We start from the raw sequence: 26,358 nt of genomic DNA on the forward strand, positions 1-26,358 counted from the left end.
AATCGTTTTCCATCGTTCACAAGCTCAGTGGGAGGAAGTGCTAAAGTCTTGCTTACTGGGAAGCTTTAGTTGGGAATGTTCTAGAGACCAGAGAGGGGAAAGAAACAGCCCCGCAGGGTCGAGGTTAAACTGAGCAGAACTCGGAGGCGGGGGCCCAGGGCCATCTCCCCACTTCGAGTGCCGGGGCTGGTGGGAGGCTCTGCTCTACATCCTTCCCTAGATTCCTCGGGGACCTGGGAGTTCTCGGGCCTCCAGACGCTCAGATGTGCATTTGTCACCACCGACTAGGAAAGTGATAGCACGACCCTCACTGCCACTCTGTACCTCTGAACCTTGCTGGTAACGATCTTTCATTGGGAAGTGGGGGCCTTAGACGGTTAGTCTTGTTCTATTAAAAAATAAGGAGCCGCATTTGGAGGGCAGCTGTTGCCCCTGGGTGCCACTAGGCCTTCCTGCTCACCTGGTTACTTGTAGAGTCCTTCACCCATCATGTAAAGGTACATGGATGCCACGTCCACTGCAACTCAGACGCTGCACTCAGGTCCCGGGATTCCAGCCAGAGAAGCCTCTCCTGCTCTGGTGGATGGGGAGGTGACGGGGTGACAAGAGGTGAGGGGGCAGCACTGCCCTTGGACAGTCTGCTCCAGTCCAGCGCGTTCAGGGCACCCGGGTGACGGGAGTCCAGGTGAGTCCTGAGCTGGAGGCATCTGCGCAGGAGGCCAGTGACCGGGCTGTGACAGGCAGCCCTGGTCCCCCAAAGGGCCAGCCAGGTCCCATTTCTCCGGGTGTGAGTTCCCGGGAATGAGGGGCAGGTGAGCTGAAGAGAGACAGGAGCGACCAAGCTCCACGTGAACACGTGTTGACGCTTGGCTTTGTTTTCTAAGTTAAATAACACACCTTGAAAGGATTTTCCTCTTCTCTCGTGCTTTCAGGGGAACTTTGTAACCGTGTAAGCACCACTTAACCACACAGGTGCTCTCTCCCTGCTCTTACCAAGCTTTTTTGGGGTTGTAGTCAGCTCTGTGTACCCAGAACAGCTCACAAGGGTGTGGAATTACAGTTCTTTCAGACTCAGGATGTGTGTGTGTGTGTGTGTGTGTGTGTGTGTGTGTGTGTGTGTGTGTGTGTGTGTGTGTGTGTGTGTGTGTGTGTGTGTGTGTGTGTGTGAGATATACTATGTGAAACATATGATTGATATATAAACATATTATATATTGCACATGATACTAAGAATCTCATCATTTTTATGAATCCAGCCCAGAAGATTGTCTTTGCTTAATATTCCCTGTAACCCATTAATTTATATTTAAGGCAGCTTTACTCGGCCCCTGTACCGGGCTGCTGCTTCAAGTCAGCACGGGTAATTGGTAAGCACCCATCTGGAATAGGGGTTGCTGAGCAGGGGTCCAGGGACCGCGTGGGCTCCGGGAGAGTCCTGAAGCTGGGTGCACGGCCGCAGGGCGGTGCCCACCTGCACATCAGGGGAGGGTCCCAGATGCATGCGTACCCGCCACCCTCATCCCCAGGCTCGTGGGCCCACCGCACCCAGCCTGTGCCAGCCGCTCCCCACAGCTCATGGACGGGACACGAAGGTTGTCCTTGCTGCACAGAGAGCGATGTCCATAACTTGCCCGGTGATGGATGAGGAGCAGTGGCTGAAGGCCAGAAAGGGCTAGCGCGGCTTTTCAGAGGGGCTTGGCCTAAACTCAGGAGCGGGCTCAGGTTCTAGCAGAATCTAGCTCAAAAATCGTACCTGGCGACTGGAATTGACCGCTTTGAATTACATCTCCATGAGATGGTGTTGGTTTCACCTCACTGGTCTAAGAGCTGTTTTCCTGCTGTAACCTTCCCTCAGAGCTGAGAGAAAAGGGTGTCCTTTCTGATGGCTCATCAACATGTGGGCTGGAGTTCTGTCTCCACTGCAAGTCCCTTAAGTGTCCTCAAAACTATATATATATATATTATTTTTTTTTCAGTTTTTGAAATACAAGTTTGTCCAAACAGATGTTTGAATAGTCATCCCACAGTGGGCTGTGTTTTAGGTGGCTTTAATTTTAGTTCCAGCTACTGTGTCATGTTCATTTGCATGTGTGAAAGTAGCAGCTGGGATGCCTTCCACGTTCTTTGGGTTTGGGCTAAATTAAAATCTCCCCAAAGTCAGTTTGATGCCTGGAACTGAGGCCATGTCCTGTCTTCAAAGTATCAGCTTTAGAACAACCAATATTATTGACTGTCAGGTTCAGGAGATCAAGTTACTGCTCTGCATCCATCCCATCTCCTTCCATATCTAACAGAGGGCTGTTAAAGTGTGTGACCTTCCTATATAAATACAATAGTTTTTGGCTCTGCAGTGTCTCTCTTTGTATAGACCGATGGACATGCTTGCCCTGTAGAGTTCAGTTTTCACTTGTGATAAATCTGACAGCAGTGGAGGTGGAGCTTAATTAAGAACAAGGGATTTGGAGTTATGCAGACCTTGGTCGCAATCGGGACTCTCCAGTTCCTGATCTTGCGGCCTTTGTCTTTCATGAGACGCTGTAACATGATGACATCTGGCTACCGTGAGAGTTAAAGAAATGTTCCCAAGGGCTGGCTCCTCCTCCCCTGAGATTTTGTTCCAGACCCTCCCTTGATCTCCTGCCCTAGGAGTGAGGCCCCGGCCCCCAGCATCTCCCTACCTGATTCTTCTCCATGACCCTTATCACCACCTACACAGCATGTGTCTTACCTATTTACATGATCATTTGAATGTACTCGTTAGAGCCGTGGGCTACATCCGGGCTTGTTATTCGGCCACCTCCCGGCACTTGGTAAACTCAGTATTTGTTGAGTGAGTGAATTGCCTAGCCCAGTGGCCAGCATATGGTGAGTGCCCTGTAAAGCATTAATAATATGAAGAGTCATAAAAGAACAAAGGCGGATGAAAGGGAGATTTTTAAGCAGTAAGGGAGATCAGATGAACCCCCAAGATGAGTCTTCTGTGTCGGGTTCTCCCAGGACTGGAAAGTGACACGGTTACAACCTACCCCTTCTTCACTGTCTTCTGGGGTAGATCCAAGGAATCAGGTTCAGAGCCTTGCAAACAAACAAACAAAAAAACCCATACTTTGGGGTTATGCTTTATTTAGCTTTTTTTAAGTATATAACAAATAACGTGCCAAGAAAAAATATTTACATGAAGGAGGAAGCATAGAAAAGCCTGCTGTGAGTGAAATACTTGATATGACGTACAGGAACTCTTAGAGTCTCTTAGAAATTAGAAAGATGGTAGCCCATCCTAGTCTTGAAAGTACAGTTGAGAAAGTACAGTTGAGAAGTCAAAAAAAAAAAAAGAAAAAAAAAAGATTTTCTACCTCATTTAATGTTATTTGAAATTTCAAATAAATTATAGAGACTTAAAAGCAAATTAAACCAATGGGAATTTCGAAGGTGCCTTTTTCAGATGGCTTGTTTCTCCCCCCCTCACCTTTGGAAGCTTTTGTTACTGTCCTGGCAAAAGGTAATGGGACTCAGCATTGAAGGTGGGAGTCAGTCACACCTGGGCATATTCTGAAGGCAGGGCCAACAGGATGGGCTGATGGGTGGATAAGGAAGGTGGCTCGGAGCAAGGCCCCTCGTGAGACGGAGGGGCTGTGGGTGAGCAGGTCTAGGGGACACGTCAGAGGGTGAAATCCAGACACGTTAAGTCCAAAGTGCATTAACCCTCTAAGGTGGGCAGACCTGCTGTGTAGGTGTTTGGAAGTGTGTCAGGAGAAAGGTCTTAGTGGGGATGTGAGTTTGGGAATGCTCAATGCACAGGTGGTACTTAAAGCCATGATGTGGGGCATCATCCCCCAGGCAATGAACAGAGACAGGGAGGAGAGCGGCCCAGGACCGGCTCTGGATGTTCCAACACTGAGAGTGAATTTAAAGCCCAGGCTGACTTGGATTCCAGTCCAACATTGCAGGGGCTCAGACCTCACGCGGTGCCGAGGCCCCGGCAGAGATGCTCTGCTGCCTTTTTAGAGCAGAGCTGTTGTGAGGGGAGGGTCGTCTCCCTGCTAAAGCCTTTCCAGAATCTGGCTCAGAAGGGTTTTGTGTTGTGTTCTGTTTTCTGGTGTTCTGTTTGTTTGTCCAGAGTTGCGTCTGATGGGGAAGTGAAGCGTAGAAGTGGGGTGGAGCCCGGGAGGTTTATGGAACATCATTCTGTCTGCCGGGGAGAGCTCGAGCTGGTTTACTTTAAAATTGTTTATGTAAGTAAAATCGAATAAACCCTTGAGGGAGAAACATTATCTTGTTTTCTTCTCTCCCCCATCAGCCAGCATTGTTCCTTTTCATTTACTTATGTATTAAGTCCCTTAAAAATGAGAACCACTTGGTCAAGAAACAGATTTCCTTCAGCTTTCAAAAGTTAAATCGTTAGAGAGTTCCATCTTTCCCTTTTGTCATGAAATTAAAAATGAAGGGTTTTGAAACATCTTTGTGTCTAAAACTGAAGTATTGCTCCTGAGACCAGAGCTGCCTCAATCAACCACGACCCCACGAGTGTCCTTCTCTGGGAGAGGACTTTGTCCAAGTCCCACACCTGGTGGGTTTATCCAGCAGCCTTTCCATCAAGGACATATTGTGTTGACTCAACTTATAAATTACAGTCGTAAGGTTTTGTTTTGTTTCCTTGAAAAGAATCACTAAAGGACTCTGTTTTGACCAGTTTTTTAAATGTCTGGCTTTAATGCCGCCCAAACAGAGATCAGAACTCGAGAGGGGCTGTTTTTTTTTTTTTTGTTCTCTCCTTTTCTTTTGTTTTTTAGAAAATTTCATCCAGCAGGCAGACACTTCAGTAATGGGCTGTGCTGATTGCTCTGGTGGAGCGTCCGGGTGGTGTCGCTTGTCTTAGGAGAGCGGCTCATCAGGATGAAGGGCTGTAAGAGGGATGCCATCCAGACTCTTCACCGTTACTTGGGAAGAGTAAACATTGTTGAAGCCAAGGAAAAGTTCTCAGCGTAAACTCAGCAGCTTGGCGTGAAGCTTTGAAGGCCATTATTGTGAGATTCTGTTTTATTTTTAGGAAAGCAGGAGATCTGGGGGAGGAAGAGGAAGCCCAGCTCCGAAGGGCGTCTCCGCTTCTTGTCAGTGGGGTGCCGGAGGGGCTCTCATTTTGGGGGCCAAGAGCCTTGTTTGCTCGTTATATTTTTCTTACGAAAGTCGTGTTTCATCAGCACGCACAACCAAGCCTCTGGCATGGCCGCTGCCCCACCTGCTCCGCATTCGAAGGGCCAGCCGGGGACCTGGCGGACCCCCTCCGAGCCCATGGGGCCCCGTGGGCAGGGTCCTGGTCGGCGGGGCTGGCGCGCTGCGGAGCGGGGCCCGCTGCTTGCTCTGGGTTTCGCTGGCCTCGGAGGCGTCTGTGGCTGTCGGGGCAGTGAGCCTTAAACGCCTGTTCCACGATGACCACAGCCACGCACTGTCGGACTATGGGTGGTGTCCTGGCCTGTACTCAGCTTTTATGTGCTTTCACTTTATTCAGTCAGCGGAGGCTCCTTCGGAGTCAGCAGGGAGATTCTTCTCTGGGTGACATCGCACGCCGGTCCCCAGAGGCCCCCGACTGCGGAGCCCACGTCCGGGAGGGCAGCTCAGGGTGGTCCCGGCCTGCTGGGCAGAGGAAGGTGAGATGGCCCGAGGCCCCTGTCCAGGCGCCCCTCTGTGTCTGGAGCCCTTCCCCGGGAGTCCTGGACGTTACTGTCATTGTGCCATGTGCTTTATCGCGGTCCATATGGCAGGTGGGAGAACCGGGCCACCGCTGCAGCGTGGGACCACCTGCCTGAGGTTGCACAGGGAGGGGAGGGAAGGAGGGATGGAGCTCTTGGTGGCCAGGTTCCTGCTGACAGTTCTACGTTCTAGACGCGGTGCCTCGCCATCCGCTCTGCACAAGTGTCTTGTCTGCTCCCAGTTTTCAGGCAGGAGTCTTTGGCATGAGGCCCAAAGGCACCCAGAAAGCAAGAAGGCCTGGGTGTTGGTAGCTTGCAGACAAACTCCAGAGAAATTGTGTTCCCAGCTGACCACATGCTGACAGAATCCCGAGAAATTGAGAAGAACCGAGGCTTTTGTTCCTCTTCTTCCCACCTTGGGTTCTCCAGGGCAGTGTAATGGCAGAATGCACTGTTTCCATTCCCCTGGAACATTCTCATGCCCTGAGGGAGGTGAGGCTGCTGCTTGTGCGCCATCAGTGTGACCTCCCTGTCCTGGCGTGAGAGGCGGGCAGGTGCAGGAGCCAGTGTGGCCAGGCAGTGGGAGGGGGCCAACTGCAAGGCTCTTTGCTTCACACCTCCCCCCACCTCAGTGCAGGGGCTAACATGCACCTTACGTGCAAAATTCAGACCAAAGCCATGCCGTTATTCATCATCTGCTGCTGTGCTTTCTGTTTGTTCAATTGTTTTTATTATTTTTAGTGTTTTTATAAAACCAAGTTTTTAGCACCAGACCGCTCTTTTTTTCCCTTTATATGTTCTTTTGGGACCGTTTCAGGCCTTGTCTGCATCTCGATTAAAGAATATTCTGGGCATTGAAGGAACATACCTCAATGTAATAAAAGCTATTTATGACAAACCCACAGCCAACATAATACTCAATAGTGAAAAGCTGAAAGCCTTCTCGCTAAAATCTGGAACAAGACAAGGATGCCCACTCTCACCACTTCTATTCAACATAATACTGGAAGTCCTAGCCACAGCACTCTGATAAGAAAAAGAAATAAAAGGTATCCAAATTGGAAGGGAAGAGGTAAAATTGTCATTATATGCAGATGACAAGATACTATATATAGAAAACCCTAAAGACTCCACACAAAAACTATTAGAACTGATAAACGAATTCAGCAAAGTAGCAGGATACAAGAATTAACATACAGAAGTTGGTTGCATTTCCTTACACTAACAATAAAATATCAGAAAGGGAATGTAAAAAAACAATCCCTTTTAAAGTCACATCTAGAAAAATAAAATACCTAGGAATAAACCTGACCAAGTAGATGAAAGACTTACATGCTGAGAACTATAAAACATTTAATAAAGGAAATTGAAGATAATTCAAAGAAATGGAAAGATATCCCACGCTCTTGGATTGGAAAAATTAACATTGTTAAAATGGCCATACTGCCCAAGGCAATCTACAGGTTTAATGCAGTCCCTATCAAATTACCCATGACATTTTCCACAAAACTAGAACAAATAATCCTAAAATTTATATGGAACAATAAAAGGCCCAGAATTGTCAAAGCAATCCTGAGGAAAAAGAACAAAGCAAGAGGCATAACCCTCCCAGACTTCAGACAATACTACAAAGCTACAGTAATCAAAACAATGTGGGGCTTCCCTGCTGGTGCAGTGGTTAAGAATCCACCTGCCAGTGCAGGGAACATGGGTTTGAGCCCTGGTCCGGGAAGGTCCCACATGCTGCGGAGCAACTAAGCCCATGCACCACAACTACTGAGCCTGCGCTCTAGAGTCCACGAGCCACAACTACTGAAGCCCGTGCGCCTAGAGCCTGTGTTCCGCAACAAGAGAAGCCACCGCAATGAGAAGCCCATGCACTGCAACGAAGAGTAGCCCCTGCTCACTGCAATTAGAGAAAGCCCATGCGCAACAATGAAGACCCAACACAGCCAAAAATAAATAAATAAATTTATAAAATAAAATGACAATGTGGTACTGGTACCAAAACAGACATATGGCTCAATGGAACAGAATAGAGAGCCCAGAAATAAACCCACACACCTATGGTCAATTTTCAGCAAGCAAGGTAAGAATATACAATGGGAAAAATACAGTCTCTTCAGCAAGTTGTGTTGGGAAAGCTGGACAGCTGCATGTAAATCAATATGAAGCTAGAACACACCCTCACACCATACACAGAATAAACTGAAAATGGCTTAAAGACTTAAATGTAAGACATGACACCATAAAACTCCTAGAAGAAAACATAAGCAAAACATTCTCTGACGTAAATCACACCAATGTTTTCTTAGGTCAGTCTTCCAAGGCAATAGAAACAAAAGCAAAAATAAACAAATGGGACCTATCAAACTTACAAGCTTCTCTACAGCAAAGGAAACCATAAGCAAAATGAAAAGACAACCTAAAGACCAGGAGAAAATATTTGCAAATGAGGCGGCCGACAAGGGCTTAATTTCCAAAATATACAAACAGCTCATGCAGCTCAACAACAGAAAAATAAAAGAACCAATTGAAAAATGGGCAGAAGACCTAAATAGACATTCCTCAAAGAAGACATACAGATGGCCAACAGGCATATGAGAAGATGCTCAACATTGCTAATTATTAGAGAAATGCAAATCAAAACTACAATGCAGTACCACCTCACACCGGTCAGAATGGTCATCATTAAAAAGTCTACAAATAACAAATGCTGGAGAGGGTGTGGAGAAAAGGGAACCCTCCTCCACTGTTGGTGGGAATGTAAGTTGGTACAGACACTATGGAAAAACAGTATGGAGGTTCCTCAGAAAACTAAAAATAGAGTTACCATATGATTCAGCAATCCCACTCCTGGGCATATATCTGGACAAAACTATAATTCAAAAATATACATGCACCCCTATTTCACAGCAACATCGTTCACAATAGCCAAGACATGGAAACAACCTAAGTGTCCATCGACAGATGAATGGATAAAGAAGATGTGGTGTATATACACACACACACACACACACACACACACACACACACACTAGAATATTACTTAGCCATAAAAAAATGAAAGAATGCCATTTGCGGCAACATGGATGGACCCAGAGATGATCATATTAAGTGAAATAAGTAAGAAAGAGAAAGACAAATACCACATGATATCACTTCTATGTGGAATCTAAAATATGATACAAATGAACTTATTTATGAAACAGAAACAGACTCACAGACACAGAGACCAGAGCTGTTGTTGCCAGGGGGTAGGGGGCGTGAGGGAGGGAAGGATTGGGAGTTTGGGATTAGCAGATGCAAGCTATTACATATAAGGTGGATAAACAACAAGGTCCTACTGTAGAGCACAGGGAACTATATTCAGTATCCTTTGATAAACCATAATGGAAAAGAATATGAAAAAGGATGTATATGTGTGTATAACTGAATCACTTTGCTGTACAGCAGAAACTGACACAACATTGTAAATCAGCTATACTTCATTTGAAAAAAAATCTTTTTAAAGAATGCTCTGGGCCTGGGAGAGAGTCTAAGGCTTACACAATAGTGATCCAGCTTGTGTCTGTGTTAGCGTCTCTGAAGGGCCCAGCATAGGTCTCTGGAAAGACCGTGAGCAAACGTTTGCAAAGCTTCATCCCTGAGTGCCTGTCCACACTTGTGGCCCCGTTTCCCAGCTGTGCCTCTGGGTTAGCACTGGGGCAGAAATGGTCAGATCGCTCTAAACGAGCAATATAATCTTGTGTCTTTATCTTTGGTGCCCCTTCCCACCGTCACCCTGGGAACCCAGCGATGACAGGAGCATCATCTGTGTCCCCCAGGAGCTGGCCATTCGGGGGGGAGAAGCAGGAGGGGTGACACCCCGCTCTGCATTGGGCTTCATGGAGCTCTCTCTAGCCTTTGTATTTAGACCTGTTGGTGAGTTTCTCTTGTGTTTGTGGGGACTGACCCTTTGTCCTTATGAAGTGCCCTCTTTATCACTAGTAATGCTTTTGTCTCGCTCAGCATCAATGCAGACACACCGCCTTGCTTTAATTCAGTGTTTTTGCAACTTCCAATCGTTTTGTGTCCTTATGTATATTTCAAATGTATCTCCTATAAGTAGCAGATAGTTGGATTTTGGATTTTGATCCCTCTGACAGTCTTGTCTTTTAATTGGAGTATTTAGTCCTTTCTCCTTTAGCGCAAGTGCTGGTGGGCGATAGGGGGTTAACAGTAGCGTCTCCCTGTCTGGGTTCTATTCGTCCCACCTGTTCCTGTTCCTTGTCCTCTCCTTTCATGCTTCCTTTGGATTAAGTATCTCCCCAGCTGTTAGCTTGTTAATTAGAGTCTAATATAAATGAATACTCTTGTTTTCTCCTGGACAATGCACAGACCACTTCCCCTCCTCTCCCTTTTATGCTTTATTGTCATATGGTTTATTTCCCTCTTTATGTGTAAACCCTACTGGACATCTTTTATTGTTTCTTTGCAGTAAATATCCTTTAGATTTATCTGCATATTGTTATTTCCATTTTTCCTCATTTCTTACCTTTTCATTTTTCCCCCGAGACTGTTTCCCCAGTTCTCATCCAACTTGTGTATTTCTCTTAGTGCCAGTTTGTTGGCAGTGAATTCTATCCTTTCATTTGCCTGAACAAATCTATTTCACTTTCATTTTTGAAGAGTGTTTTCACTTCCAAGTTGACGGTTACTTTCTGTGCTTTGCACATCGTCATTTACTTGTTTTATGGCCTCCACTGTCCCTGGTGAAATATCAACTGTTAGTCTTATTGTTGCTTTTTGAAGGCATCTTGACTTTGTCCTCTAGTTGCCTTGAGGATATTTATCTTTGTCTTTGGTTTCAGCATCTCACTAGAATATGCCTAATGCTGTCTGTGTGTTGAGCCTGGGTGGGGTTTGTACTTGTTCCTGAACCTGTCGTTTCATGTCTGTGTCAGTTTTTCTTGTGCCCCATCTTCTCTCCCCACTCCTGGATATTTCCACATGTCCTGTGTCCCTCTTATGCTCTTTCCCATATTTTTTATCCTTTTTCATTCCCTGAGCTTCAGTCTGGACATAATTCTATTGGCCTTCCTTCCAGTTCACTAATTCTTTCCCCTGCTTTGAAAATCTATTCTACTTTCTAATCCACTGATTGAATTTTAATTTCAGTTATTATATTTTGTTGTGTATGAACAGATACGGAGATATTTAAAGTCCGTAGCTGATGTTTCCATCCTCTGAAAAGGATCTAGTTTTGCTCTCTGGCAGGCAGTTAGGATAGGGCAGATGGCCTTGATCGAGGCTGGAATTGAGCTGGAATAGAGCTGGGGTTCTGTCTTTTGTGAGAGAGCTGGTGAGCGTCCAGATCTCTGTGCTGCTGGGCAGCAGCCCTTTGGGATCCTCCTTGGAAGTCTGGGCTGTTTATCAGAGGCCCTCTTCCTCGGCGCCCTGACCCCCAGCCCCATGCCTCTTGCAGGAGCCCGGCGTGGCCGCCACCTGCAAAACCATCGCTTCTCCTGGCTGGTTCAGCCTCTGGGCTCCATACCCCTTGGGGGAGGAAGATCAGAGAGTGTTGGACTCATTCTCAGGGCTCCTTCCTGGCACCTGGCCCTACAGCCCCAGGCTGCCTTGTTAAACTCCAGTGCCTTCAAATAGATGTTCTGGTGTGTTTCATCAAAAATTTCTAGTTGCTTTCAGAAGGTAGGTTGGTCTACAGCAAGGAACTTGACTATCACTGAGAGCAAGAAAAAACCTGAGTATTTTATTTGGAACTAAATTCAGTATGAAGTTCACAGGTCATAAATTTTGCCCTGAGCCGCAATGTCGTCCCAAATGAGAGTGCATCGAAATAGCAGTGGACTTGAAGTTGGGAAGCGTAGCTATTGTTAATGGCTCTACCACTTACTCCCAGACGAGGGTGGAAGTAATCTCTCTAAACCCTGGATTTCTGATGTACAAAACAATAACGCCTGCCCTGCCCATCTTACACATTGTTCTTAGGCTCAGATGTCTATGAAAGGACTTCATAAACTGCCAATAATGACACAAATATAGGATGTAATTGTATCGTTGTTGTTGTATGTGCCTGGTGGCATGTGAGTGTGTGAAATCGGCTTTGAGTAGAGAGTGAACCGTTATTCTATTGAGCTTTGCTCCTGACGTGTATGTGGCAGACATTTAGCCTCCAGCGTGTGACACCTGTTACACTGAGGGGCACCTGGGTCTTCTCACTGCCGTGCGACATTGGAGGGTTTCATTACTGACCAAAAGAGAAACACCTTTGAAACAGCAATCCTACCTATTTCAGAAGAAATCAAAACAATTAAAATGGGGTCAGCAGAGTATTGCTTTGTTCTGTGGGTCTGAACAAACCATCCTGTTTCAGCCACACTTTTAAATGAGTTGCTTCACCATCACCATGGAACCATTAAAAAAAAAATCTTTTGTATGTTTTAGGAAATAGCCAAAGCAGTATAAAATGTGTTTCAACTTCGTCAGTCATTTAGGCTGCACATTTCACCTTTTCTGAAACAGTATGATTTCAGGGATTCCTTTTAACTTTTCTTTTGAGCTTGAAAGCAGCAGTGTTGTCAGTGGACGTACCCACACTCTTACCCCAGAACATCTGCCTGCTCACTTATGGAACCGACCCGTCCACACGTACTCTGAGGTGTTAAGTGCTAGTGATGGAATCTGCAAGAACCCAGATCCCCTTTTCAATCTGTAAAATTAAAAGTAAAGACTTAAAATAACACTCATCTTTTTTTATTTTTTATACAGCAGGTTCTTATTAATTATCTGTTTTATACATATTAATATATATATGCCAATCCCACCACCATCAACACTCATCTTAACTATATTGGATGAACCATGATTTCCTCCACCTGACGATGATGAGAGAAGAAGAGAGAAAATTCATGTCTTTGGAAATTCAGTCTATTAAAAAAGGAAATATCCCAATAGGAATATTGCACTTGGATTCAAAATTTTATATTATTCAGTGTTGATTTCTTTTGATTCTTGCATTCCTTTATTCATTCAGCAAGGATTTGAGTGCTTGCCATGGGACAGGTATTTTTCTGGTCACTGGGGAAACAGCAATGAACAAAACTGATAAAAAAATCTCTGCCTTTATAGAGCTTACAGCGAGGGAGTGAAAGTAGAAGAGAATAAAATAAATGATCAAATTATATGGAATAAGACAATGTTAAATGCAATAGAGAGAAAATAAGGATGGAGGTCAGGGAGTGTGCAGGTCAAGGTCGAGGGTCCAATAATAAACAGGTGGTAAGCACAGCAAAAGGAACAACCAGCAAAATGAAAGAACAACCGACAGGAAATATTTGCAAATCATATATCTGATAAGGGGTTAATACCCAAAATATATAAAGAACTCATGTAACTCAATAGCAAAAATAATAATAATCCTATTAAAAAATGGGCAAAGGACCTGAATAGACAGCTTTGCAAGGAAGACATACAGATGACCAACAGGTACATGAAAAGGTGCTCAGCATCACTAGTCATCAGGGAAATGCAAATCAAAACCACAGTAAGATACCTCACACCTCAGATTAGCTTTCATCGAAAAGACCAGAGATAACAAGTGTTGGTGAGGATGCGGAGAAAAGGGAACCCTTGCGCACTGTTGGTGGGAATGTAGACTGGTGCAGCCACTCTGAAAAACGTATGGAGTTCCCTCCAAAAACTAAAAATGGAACTACCATAGAACCCAGCAATTCCACTCCTGTGTATACATCCAAAGGAAACGGAATCACTGTCTCAAAGAGATAATCTGAACCCCCGTGTTCATTGCAGCATATTTAAAATAGCCAAGACATGGAAGCAACCTAAATGTCCATTGGTGGATGAAAGGATAAAGAAAGCGTTACACACACACACACACACACACACACACACACACACACACACACAAAATATGGGATGTTATTCAGCCATAAAAAGAAGGACATCCTACTGTTTGTGACTACATGGATGGACCTTGAGGGCATTATGCTAAGTGACATAATTCAGACAGAGAAAAACAAATATTGTATGATCTCACTTATATGTGGACTCTTAAAAAAAAAAACTCATAGAAAAAGAGATAAGATTTGGTTACCAGAGGCAGGGGTAGAAGGCAGAGGAACTGGATAAAGGTAATCACAAGGTACAAACTTCCAGTTATAAGATAAACAAGTTCTGGGGGATGTGATGTAGTTAACACTGCCATGTGGTGTATTTGAAAATTGCTAAGAGAGTAGATCCTTCCTGAACTGTCTCCTATATCCTCCAGTAGTTAGATGCATGTCGTTTTATATAAACAACACGATACTGCAGTTGCTGTTGGGCAGCCTACTTTTTTCACTCAGTACTACATAGGAAACATTTTAAATCTAGCTTTCTTTTATTTATTTATTTATTATTTATTTTTTTATTTTTGGCTGTGTTGGGTCTTCCGTTGCTGCACACTGGCTTTCTCTAGTTGCGGCGAGCAGGGGCTACTCTTTGTTGTGGTGCGCGGGCTTCTCGTTGCGGTGGCTTCTCTTGTTGTCCCTGGGTCAATCGATATTTGATGGGTGTTTTTTTTAAAGGCAAGTAGTGTCTGTCATTGTTTCAAAAATTCAGAATTTACGCATTAAACCAACCTGATTAACTGCATTCAAAACCTTGATTCTTATTACCGTCCACTTGACAGGAGAGTTTGAAGTGCCTGCTGCAATTTTGTGACTTCTGCTTATTTCTGAGTGTTTGCTGGATATGTTTGAATACAGTGATTTGGGGAATAGAAATTATATTGTGTACCTTTATTAGCATAGAATGACTCTCTGGCATTGCATCTATGTTTTCCTTTTCTCCATATGTTTTACTTAAAAGAAAAATTTTTTTTTCCACACTGCACAGCATGCAGGATCTTAGTTCCCTGACCAGGGATCGAACCCGCGCCCCCTGCATTGGGAGCACAGAGTCTTACTCGCTGGACCACCAGGGAAGTCCCGTTTTTGTCTTCTATGAGTTTCATTTTTTGGGTGTCATTTTGATTTAGGTTTGCCCCTTGTAAGCAACCTAGTATTGTATTTTTATTTTTAGATCAACATGACAGTCTGAAGTTTAATAGGACAAAACCATTTTCGTGTTTGGTCTTTTATCTAATTTTTTATGTCATTCTACTTTTTCCTGCTTCCTTGCTTTTTCTACCATTTTCATTCTTCTCTTACATGGAAAATGTGTTCTACTTTGTTGGTCCTTAGTTTTTTGGTTTTTTTTTTTTTTTTGCGATACGTGGGCCTCTCACTGTTGTGGCCTCTCCCACTGCGGAGCACAGGCTCCGGACACGCAGGCTCAGTGGCCATGGCTCACGGGCCCAGCCGCTCCACGGCATGTGGGATCCTCCTGGACCAGGGCACGAACCCGTGTCCCCTGCATCGGCAGGCGGACTCTCAACCACTGTGCCACCAGGGAAGCCCGGTCCTTAGTTTTGTTAGTTTTTTTTTTCTCCAGGGCTTAAGAAAGTTTGTTTCCTACATTTAATGCAACTAGTTGCAATTTTTCATGTTTACAAAAATTCAACAAAAACATTGAAAATTAGAGAAATGTTGATTTAATGCTAAGAATAAATACCAAGAATAAAACCACATATATTTTAAGATGAAGAATGAATATGTTTATACTTTCTCCCACCCACTTTCTAGTTTTGTTGATTTATCTGGACTTAGATACTGTTTATTGTTAAAATTATATTTTATGTAATTATTTAACAAAATTATATTTTATATAAGTATCTTCTTTTAAGAAACTTTTCATTTGTATAAACATATTTACACACGTCTACTAGACTATACTGCTGAAATAGTTTTAATGCATCCTAACATTTTTATGTCATAAGTTGAGTTCTTGGGTTTGTTTATTTAGTTATTTATTTTGAGAGTAGATCTTCATGTGGTTTTTCACATGGCTCAGATAATTGAAACACTTCCCTGGCTTGCTTACCTGAGAACTGCTTTCCATTCCCTTCATACAAGAATGGTAAATTCACAGCGCATAGAATTGTTGCGGCGGGTCTGTTTTTCCTTACTCTGTATACGTTGTTCCACTGTTTTCTGTTCAGTGCTGTCACTGAGAAGCCTGAAGCCATTCCGATTTTGTTCGTTTATTTTATTCTATCAGTTAGGATACTTAAAGCAAAAAGGACGTTTTATTAAATTGTTTAACATGAAGTCTGGAGGTCGTCCTCTAAGGCTGCTTCAACTGGGCTGGGAGCTCTTTCTGATTCCCTTACCACCCTCTTCCGCATTTTGGGTTCTCTGCCTCATCCTTTTTGCCTCGTCTGGTTGCAAGAAGGCTGCCATAGCTCCATGCATCATGGTCACTTTCAAGGCAGGAAGCAAAGGGGTCAGAAATGGCCTTTTCTTTAGTGACTCTCTGCTTTTATCAGCAAAATCCATCTTTTCTTGACGCCCCCTGCAGACTTTCTGTTACTGTTCATTGGCCAGAACTAAGTCATGGTTATTTGTGACCATGATAGGGGCTAGGGAAAGGAGTTTGTCTTTGGCCAAACAGGACTCACCTCTGGGGCTCTGCAATTCACCCAAAACAACATCTGTAAGAAAGGAGCAAGAGGGGAATGATTTTTGTGTTACCAAGATAGGTGTACTCTTCTTCAGGTGGGTACAGAAGAAATTCCACGATGTTATAGAGTCAGAAGCACCGAACATAAATCGGTAACTGTCAGTGTCAGGGAGCATATATCAAATAACCTTATCATTCTGTCATTAACTAGAAGTTAATTTTTTTTCTCCTGAGAGTCCAAAAGGATGCAGTTACACTTGACATGAGCAAAGTCTAAAGGAACCAAACATCATTCTGGCTTTTGTTGGAGTGGATGGGATCATGCCATGCCAAGCCAAGTGCTGGGTGTTTGTTCGTTTCTTTCTATGGAACCCTGATAGGCTGGGGCCAAGGAGGGGGATTAAAGTAGTGACTCTTTTGCTTTCAGTTTATATCCTTGTATCAATACTTATCCAGTGACAGGACAATCTGTTTGCCTTTCGTCCTTGTGAGGAAATGGGTCCAATGCAACCTTTGATTACTAATAACAGTGTCATTGAGTGAAAAGTTGATCTTTGTACAACAAGCAAAAACATAGAGCAGGGGCTTCCCTGGTGGCGCAGTCGTTAAGAATCCCCCTGCCAGTGCAGGGAACATGGGTTCAAGCCCTGGTCCAGGAAGATCCCATGTGCCGCAGAGCAACTAAGCCCGTGCGCCACAGCTAGTGAGCCCACGTGCCACAACTACTGAAGCCCCGCGTGCCTAGAGCCTGTGCTCCACAACAAGAGAAGCCACCGCCATGAGAAGCCCACGCACCACAATGAAGAGTAGCCCCCGATCACTGCAACTAGAGAAAGCCCATACGCAGCAACAAAGACCCAACACAGCCAAAAATAAATAAAAATAAAATAAATTTATTATAAAAAACCCAGCAACATAGTGCAGTTAACTGTCTTTGAAAAGTACCCGAAAGCATCATCCTTGGTAGTACATCAGCGTCCTTAAAAGTCAGAACCACTGCTAAGTGGCCGCACAAAGTCAGTTATTTGACTTGGGTTTGCGGGGAGGACTGAAAGAGAAGGACGCAGGGCAGAGAAGAAGGCCCCTGACTAAGCCCCAGAGGGGCTCTGTTGAGACAGCAGGGAGCACGTCTTTTCACAGCAGTGCGGAGAGTAGCTTGGAAACCTGAGTGCGCGGTCCGGAAGGGAGACTGAGGCTCCGGGAGATGCCCCGAGTCTGGGGGTGGGGGCAGGGACCCGCAACTCTCATCGTCCCGAGAGGGCGGCTCCCGGCATCGGGAGGGGTGAGAGGCTCAAGCACTGGGTGGCCTCTGTCTGCACTGACCCCACCCCCGGCGGTGAGCCAGGGGTCCTGCCTGAAGTGAACTTGGAGGGATTAGGAAGTTCAGATGGCCTCATCCACGGCTGTTATATTCACAACTTTCAATAACCCTTGACTCTTGAAAAAGTTGTCAGTTAAAATTTAGTGTCTGTAAAACTGGAGGCAAAAGGGCAGGTGATGCTTGTTGAAGGAGAAAACAGCTCTCTTTCACCAAAAGGTGCTGGCTGGAAGCAGCACGTGGAAACCTGACGTCCGCCCCCTCGGGGCGAGGGGAGGACCCTGTGTGTTCAGGGTGGTGTGTGTTTTCCATGGCTGGTGCTGCAGTGACTGCGCAGCAATGAGCCCGTGCTCGGGACTGTCCGCTATCCTTTTCGCCTCTGGAACCCTTGGCTTTTCCAGGGGATCGGAGGACTTCAAAGGCAGAGCAGTAAATACGACAGGCTCCCCTTTCTGGTGTCTTGGGAAGGGTAGGTCCTTAAGAAGACACTCCTGTATCAGACACAGCGCAGGGCACCAGAACGCGACTTCAGACCGAGAATTTCAGAGTGAGACATACCTGCCGTGATTCCTGGGGCTTACTCAAACCTCCTGCCAACTAGATTTTTAAGAAGCTTAATTCCAGATGGGTCCTGCAGAGGTTTTAAAATATCTTAGGATTTGGTTCTCTTCCATTTTAAAAGACCTCTGTAGAATAAGCTCTTTAGCTATTAGAACTGATCAGAAATTTAGTTGATTAGGTGGAATATTAGGTCATTATCACTGTTTGAAGGATTATTAAGAGTGTATTTTAATTAAATGAACATTATACAACAGCTGTTAGCCTTCTTTTTTTCCCTTCCTGCTTTGTTTAAATTTTAATTCCATTTCCAACTCCCATTTTATCCCCCGGCCTGCCCATCCTCCCCAGACCCTCCAGAGCAAACGCCCCATGGAGATGGCAGTATGAAACTGACCCCTTGTTTTCCTTGTGTCGGAGCAGACGTACCTGAGATTGAGGCTCTGAGGATTCTTCCTACTCGGAAGAGCTGGGCGGGATGGCCCATTTCAGGTGCACGGCCCCGTTGCCGTGAATCCATCCTCCAGCTATGACTTGATCTCCTTCCAAAGGGCCCTGAGTGCTGGGGCCTTATTCAAAGGCCTTAGGCCCGACTCTCTAGGTGGGAGGACTTGAGGGGTGCAGCACAGGGAGGGAGCTTCTAAAACTCAGATCCCCAGGCATCACCCAGACCTACTTACGTGGGCAGAGCCCAGGCGTCTGCATGTTAATAATATGCTCTTGGGAGAGTCTGGCACTCACTAACTGTCCGAGCTTTGTGGTGACCGTGAGTCCATGCCAGGGCAGCTGCCAAAGCAGGGCGTTCCCTGATGAGTGTGCCCAGCCCACGATTGGCTCCAGACGGGTGGTGCCCCCCGGCTGCACAGCTTGTATGGGAAGTTCCACCTCCTGTGGGGACAGCTGTGTCCAGCTACCAGGACACAATCACTCAAACAGCAGACCTGCCCCTTTCTTCCTTTGAAAAGGAAATCATGTCGGCATTCCCTGGGGGTGAGGGCAAGGGAGCAGAAGGAGCATTCGGGGCCTCATCTGGGTCACCTGCTGTTCAGAGCCTGCATCCCAGGGTCCCTGTGTGGTAACACCCCTACACACACACCTCCATGTACAAGCAGGGGGCAGAGGGCCTGAGAAGTGACAGTCTACTTTGATCGGTTCTTTTTTTTTTTTTAATTTATTTAATTTATTTATTTTTGGCTGCGTTGGGTCTTCTTTGCTGTGTGTGGGCTTTCTCTAGTTGCGGTGAGCAGGGGCTACTCTTTGTTGCGGTGCTCGGGCTTCTCATTGCGGTGGCTTCTCTTGTTGCGGAGCACGGGCTCTAGGCGTGAGGGCTCAGTAGTTGCGGCATGCGGGCTCAGTAGTTGTGGCACACGGGCTCAGTAGTTGCGGCATACAGGCTCAGTAGTTGTGGCACACGGGCTCAATAGTTGTGGCACGCGGGCTCACTAGTTGTGGCTCGTGGGCTCTAGAGCGCAGGCTCGGTAGTTATGGTGCACAGGTTTAGTTGCTCCGCGGCATGCGGGATCTTCCCAGACCAGGGCCCGCGCCCATGTTCCCTGCACTGGCAGGCGGATTCCTAACCACTGCACCACCCGGAGAGCCCTCTTTTGGCTTTTGAACCCTCCTGGCCCTGCCGTCTGAGCTTGACCCCCAAACGAGCCCTTTTTGTTTGTCTCACCTGGACTGAGGGTACACGTGGAGACTGGCACCTTTTCAGGTGCTGGGTCTGCTGGAGAGACTGAGGTCAGAGCAGCCCAGAGCTCTGTTTGCTGTCCAACTCCCCAGGCACCGCCCTACGTGTGTACCTTGGTGCAGGGCAGAGGCAGGTGCCATGTCGCTCTTTCCCAGAGTTAAAGCTACTCATTACACCTACTGGCACCTCTCCCCAGTTCAGCCTACCCTCCTCTCTGTTGAGTACAGAACTGCCTTTGTTTCTCCAGTGATTGAATTCAGTTGGATTTAAAGCCGTAGGGCAGCTCTGTGAATCAAGAAGTTACAAAGAAAAACAAAAAACCAGGGTAAACCTCAAAATAGAAGGAAGGAAATAATGAAGGAAAAAGAAAAAATTAATGAACTAGAAAAATAAGAAACAATAAGAGGATAATATAAAGCTTGATTTTCAAAAATTAGAAATCTCTAAGAATACTGATAAAAATAAAAACTACGATTAAAAAATATCAGGAAGGCTTCCCTGGTGGCTCAGTGGTTAAGAATCTGGCCTGCCAATGCAGGGGACACAGGTTCGATCCCTGGTGTGGGAAGATCCCACGAGCCACAGAGCATCTAAGCCCGTGCTCCACAACTACTGAGCCTGCACTCTAGGGCCCGTGAGCCACAACTACTGAGCCCACATGCCACAACTACTGAAGCCCACATGCCTAGAGCCTGTGCTTAGCAACAAGAGAAGCCACCGCAATGAGAAGCCCGCGCACCACCACGAAGAGTAGCCCCCGCTCGCCCCAACTAGAGAAAGCCCGCACGCAGCAATGAAGACCCAATGCAGCCAATAATTAATTAATTAATTAATTAATTAATTATAAATAATATCAGGAATAAAAGAGCAAATATAACTATAGATAGAGTTTGTAAGGATCGTGAGAAAATTGTAAGCATACTTTTATGCAAATATAATACATTTAAAACTTATATGGAATGCTTAATTTTCTAGGAACATGAAAATTACCAGAGTCATTCAAGAAATAGAAAAATATGAATACAAACAAGCCATGAAAGACCTTTTCAGCAATAAAAAGTTTGCCTTCCCCGGATTCACAAGGCTCAAGTGGGTTTGCATATAACACAGACTATTTTAGAGAATTTCTAGAAAAAGAGGGGAAGCTGCCCTGTTTGCTTCTTGAGAGCAGGAGTACCTTGCTGTGAAACTGGAAAAAGAAAGTAGAAGAACAGAAAATTGTAGATCGATTACTGTTACGGTTACAGATTGAAAAAATTCAAAGCCCAATACTAGCATATCTAACATAGCTCTATTTTTTTAAAAAAAAAAACCATAGCCAAGTAGAGTTTATTTTAGGAATGCAAGAATGACAGAACAGCAGGAGATATATTAATATACTATTCTTTCTCAATAGATTAAAGGAGAAAAGCTATATGATCCCCCTAATAAATGCAAGGGAAAAAAATCATAAAATTTAGCACTTGTAAGGGAATTTCCTTAACCTGATTAAAGGTGTCTATTAAACATCTATGGCAAACATTACACTTCATGAAAATCTAATTGCATTCACCTTGAAGATGGGACCAGGACAAGGGTGTTCTCTACCACCTTTTTTATTGCATGTTGTGTTGCACGCCATGAGCAGCGCCTTATTAAGACAAGAACTGCAGATGTAGAAGAAGTGTAAAGAAAAGGACAAAATGTGGATGAATTGATGAATGAAAAAATCCAAGAGAACCTACAAATTCTCAGAACTAAGAGAGCTCAGTGAGGTTGCTGAGTGCAGGGTCCACAGACACAAGCCAGGGCCAGCAGTGGCCTGTGAGCAAATGTAAGAGGAGAGACCCCGTGCACTGTAGCAACAGAACTGTGAGGCTCTTAAGAGCAAATGCAACACACGATGTGTAAGGCTTTTGTGGAGAAAATTAGATAATTACGAAACATAACTGAAGGACGTTAAAAAAACCCTCAATATTATAAAGAAATTATTATAATAATTCCCTTCAAATTAATCTATAAATTCAGTGCAGTATCATACAGTGCTTAAAGACCTGATCCTTAAATTCGTAAGGAAAAGCAGGAGGCCACAAATAGCCAGTAAAGTCTTGAGGAACAGCACATGGGGATCAGCTTACCTGTCAGATGTGAAGGCCTACTTCAGAGCCACAGCCAGGCAGCAGTGGGGGACGAGTACAGAGAGATGCACAGAGCAGAAGTGGACCAGGGGTCGGTGGACACACATAAAATGTGGTGTGACAGCAGTGACAGCACAAGTCGGCAGTGACGTAGTAAACCATCAATGACACTGGGACAACAGACTGACCATACGGGAAAAAATGAGATTACTTAGTCATATCATTCATAAAAATATGTCTAGGCAGGTAGATGGGTAACCTCAATGTTAAAAGCATTTGTAAAAGTTAAAACATTTGGAAGAAAATCTACTAAATTATATTAGAGACCTTAGGTTGAAACCCTTTTTCTGAACATTACCCCAGGGCCACAGTTTGAGAAATCAAAATTTAAAAATATGTTTGACAGAAGACATCGTAAACAGAATTACAGGATCTGCCACAGACTTGAAGATTTTTGCAGTGCATATGGCTGACAAAGGATACTATCCAGAATATATAAATTCCTGTCATCAAATAATAATGATGGGGCTTCCCTGGTGGCGCAGTGGTTGAGAGTCTGCCTGCTAGTGCAGGGGACACGGGTTCCAGCCCTGGTCTGGGAAGATCCCACATGCCGCGGAGCAACTGGGCCCGTGAGCCACAGCTACTGAGCCTGCGCGTCTGGAGCCTGTGCTTCACAACAAGAGAGGCCGCGATAGTGAGAGTCCCGCTCACCACGATGAAGAGTGGCCCCCGCTCGCCTCAACTAGAGAAAGCCCTCGCACAGAAATGAAGGCCCAACACAGCCAAAAAATTAAATAAATAAATTTATTAAAATAATAATAATGATTAAAAACCTAACAGAAAGTGGACAAGGGTATGAGCAGGCAATTAACAGCAGAAACTATCTAATCAGCTCATAAACATGAAAAGATGTGTGCCCTCACTAGTAATCAGGGAAATGAAAACTAGAATAATAAGAGGCTATTTCATACCAACCTGGTGGGCAAAATGTAAAAATCTGATGCTATCAAGAGATGGTGGGAATATGGAGCCGTGTGTACCCTTGTGGATGAGATGAAGCTGGGAACAGTCTTTGGAGATCAGCTTGTTGAATCAAGTAAATCTCGTAGTCCTACCTGTGGGCAAATGATGCAGAGAAACTTTCTCACATATGTAAAAAGACAGTGTCCATGGCTGCAGTACTCCTAACGGAGAGAAATTGGCCATCAGCAGAAAGGGATTGGATGTGGTGTGTTCCTACAAGGGACAGCTGTGCAGCAGTGGGTGTGAATGAAATAGAGCCGTGCGTGTCAAAACAGGTACGTTCCCAAAGGCGGAGAAAGCAAACCACAGTGCAGTGTCACCCATACACGTTTTGAATATATGCAGAACACCACTCTATGTTATTTGTGCAGATGTACACATGTAGTTCGTTGAAAACATACATAGGAATACTGATGTATCAAATTTAGGGTAGTGGTTACTGCTGGTGAAGATGGGATTTGAGGTGGGAAGGACATACCAGGACTACAACTATTACATGTCAGGTTTTGTTTCATTTTAAAATCTGAATCAGGGACTTCCCTGGTGGTCCAGTGGTTAAGAATCTGCCTTCCAATGCAGGGGGCGCCGGTTCGATCCCTAGTCAGGGAACTAAGATCCCACATGCCGCAGGGCAACTGAGCCCACGTGCCACGACTACTGAGCCCGCATGCACGCCTCAACTAGAGAGAAGACTGCAATGAAGAGCCCCACGTGCCGCAACGAAGACCCAGCGCAGCCAAAAAAAAAACAAAAACAAAAAAAACAGTTCTTTGTGGCACTCTCAATAACAGTAAAATAAAACTTTGAAGCATGCTAAAAGAAAAATCTGCATCAAATGCCAAGGATGCAAAATATTAAGATTTGAAAAAGCTGAGTGGAGGGTACATGGGCACTTGTATGACATCTAGGTTTTTTGTTTTTTGGGTTTTTTTTTTTTGTGGTACGCGGGCCTCTCACTGTTGTGGCCTCTCCCGCTGCGGAGCACAGGCTCCGGACGCACAGGCTCAGTGGCCATGGCTCATGGACCCAGCCGCTCTGCGGCATGTTGGATCTTCCCGGACCGGGGCACGAACCCGTGTCCCCTGCATCAGCAGGCATACTCTCAACCACTGCGCCACCAGGGAAGCCCCATCTTCTAGGTTTTATGTTTGAAATATCTTGCACACATAACCACAATGATGGGGGTGACGACCGGGGAAAAACAGGCCAGCTGCCTCTCTCCCCAACAGGCCACAGGACATTCGTTACCACACTGAGTTGATCACGATCCAAGACTTGATCCTTAGCTTTGTGAACCCAGGGAAATACATTTTTTTTTTTTGCTTGTTTATTTTTTTCCCCCATGCTTTGCTTTGCTTTGCTTTGTTGTCAACAAATCAAAGCTAAATTTTCTCTCAGGGGCACACTCAGACTAAAATCATAGGCTGAATGAATCCAGAATGCCTGTTTAATAATTTGTAAAGAGAAATGCATATGACAACAACCGGAACCTTGAAATACCGTGACTGATCCTGGTGTCTCCCCTTGAGGTGTCTCCTGGGAAGCTGAGACATGGTGGGAAGACCTGCTGTGGATACACAGTAAGAAGTCGCTGCCGTGGAGACTGACACTTAGGGTCCCCATTTGCCAGAGGTTTCCTCCTACGGGGGCCTCCAGAGCATGATCAGAACACAGGCTGGGTATTGAATGCTTAGGGTCGTGGGGTCTACACATCCCTCTCTGGGGACCCTGCTGGCTTCAGAGGGGTGGGAAAGATGCCTAGGTAATCCCCACAGGCACTGTTGGCACACAGCTGCCACGTGCATATGGTAACTCTCATTAGGACGACAGGGACCTTTCCAGTATTCAGAGACCTTCTTTGCTATTTGATTGTCCCAACAACCAGGCAAGATTGTAAGGGCCAGGCTTCCCCGGTGGTCCAGTGGTTAAGACTCTGCGCTTCCACTGCAGGGGGCACGGGTTCGATCCCTGGTCGGGGAACTAAGATCCCACATGCCACACAGTGCAGTCAAAAAAATTTTTTTAATTAAAAAAAAAAGAATAATAACATATTAAAAAGAAATGATTTACAGGGATGAAGTGCCTCAGATCACTCAGTTACCAAGGCTACCACAGGCCAGAGGAGCTGGGGTGGGGCTGGGGAGGCACCCTGGGGGCGTGGGGTAGAGGGTGTGTTTCTGTGCCCCTCTCCACACCACGGAGCAGCCTTCCACCGTATTAAACAGAGCCTCTAGCTTCCCAGTCTGAGGACGTGTGTTTGATTGTGTCATCAGTGTCTTGACCAACTGCAAGTGTAGCATCTGCGTCAGAGACAAGCCTCCCCGGGTTCGTTCTGCACCCCGAGGGCTCAGGAGCCCCCTGCACTTGACCTCAGCTGATGCAGAATTCAGATTTGATGGCCATCTAGTCTCAGAGAAATTTAAAGCTAAATTAGAGATTTTAAAAAAATCACTGTGTCCAGTTTTTTCAAGTCCCCATTTTACTGGACAGGGAGTTACCAGAATGACCCTTGGAAACCCAAGTGAACTTGACCCAAAGCCCATCTTCAGCATCACGCTGCTTCAGCTGCATCGTCCGGGAGGGAGAACAGAACTGACTGCAGACTCTCCCTGATGCTGACTCCAAATAAACCCCAGCTTCTGTCAGTTCCCAAAGAAGCTCAAGGATGAAGGTGCCCCCCGGCAGCCAGCTCTCCTGGCAGATTTCTCTATCAGGCGGGTGTTCTTCCCCCAGCTCCGGAGCAGAGAATTCTGCTTGGCAGGGACAGCGCTCTTTACATGCAAGATTTCTTCTGTTTCTTTTTAAAGAAATTCTTCAAATACCACCACCCCCTTTTATCTTGGCACAGTGTATGGACTTAGGATCTGAATTCATATACTAAGCTATAACACTCAGACTCACGGGGTATAAGATACTCCTCAGTCTTTACTTGTCATCCCTCTTTACCTTAGAAATGGGATATACCTCTGAAATTTCCTGATCGCCAGTTCCTAGCAAAACTAGGTGCCTGATGCCCTATGTTATGGAGTTTTAATAAAACTATGTGAATGCAGCAGCCCTGTGTGTTCTGAAAACTGTTTCCAGAGCCCCTTGAGAATTCCAAGTGCTCTTGGGAGACGAGGCTTCCTGCAGAGAAACAGAAAATGAGAGAATAGGACCTGATTGGATCGGCTGAGTTTACTATGATTTGAGCCTGAAAAATGCTTCCTTCTCTCCTTTTGATTCTCACGTGGCTGCTCCAGCCCGAGCTCAGCAAGTCATTCAGCGCTGTCTGCTCAGCTCAGCCCTCGCCACTGGGTGGGTTGGGGCCTGATGGCAGAGGGCGGGCGTCCTATTCTGGGGTTCTTATTTCATTAGCATTACAGATTGGGTTCTTGGGAATGACATTCATTGGTAATT

At 45.4% G+C, this 26,358-nt stretch overlaps 1 protein-coding gene across 1 annotated transcript in view; it reads left to right on the forward strand.

Moving 5' to 3' along the window:
- GALNT2 (polypeptide N-acetylgalactosaminyltransferase 2) overlaps positions 1–26,358 on the forward strand; it is a 178,926-nt gene that overhangs the window by 112,185 nt on the left and 40,383 nt on the right. The gene's annotated exons all lie outside the window — the stretch shown is intronic.

Source organism: Mesoplodon bidens, assembly GCF_964165515.1.
Source record: "Mesoplodon bidens genome assembly, chromosome: 1".
In the NCBI taxonomy this organism is placed as follows: domain Eukaryota; kingdom Metazoa; phylum Chordata; class Mammalia; order Artiodactyla; family Ziphiidae; genus Mesoplodon; species Mesoplodon bidens.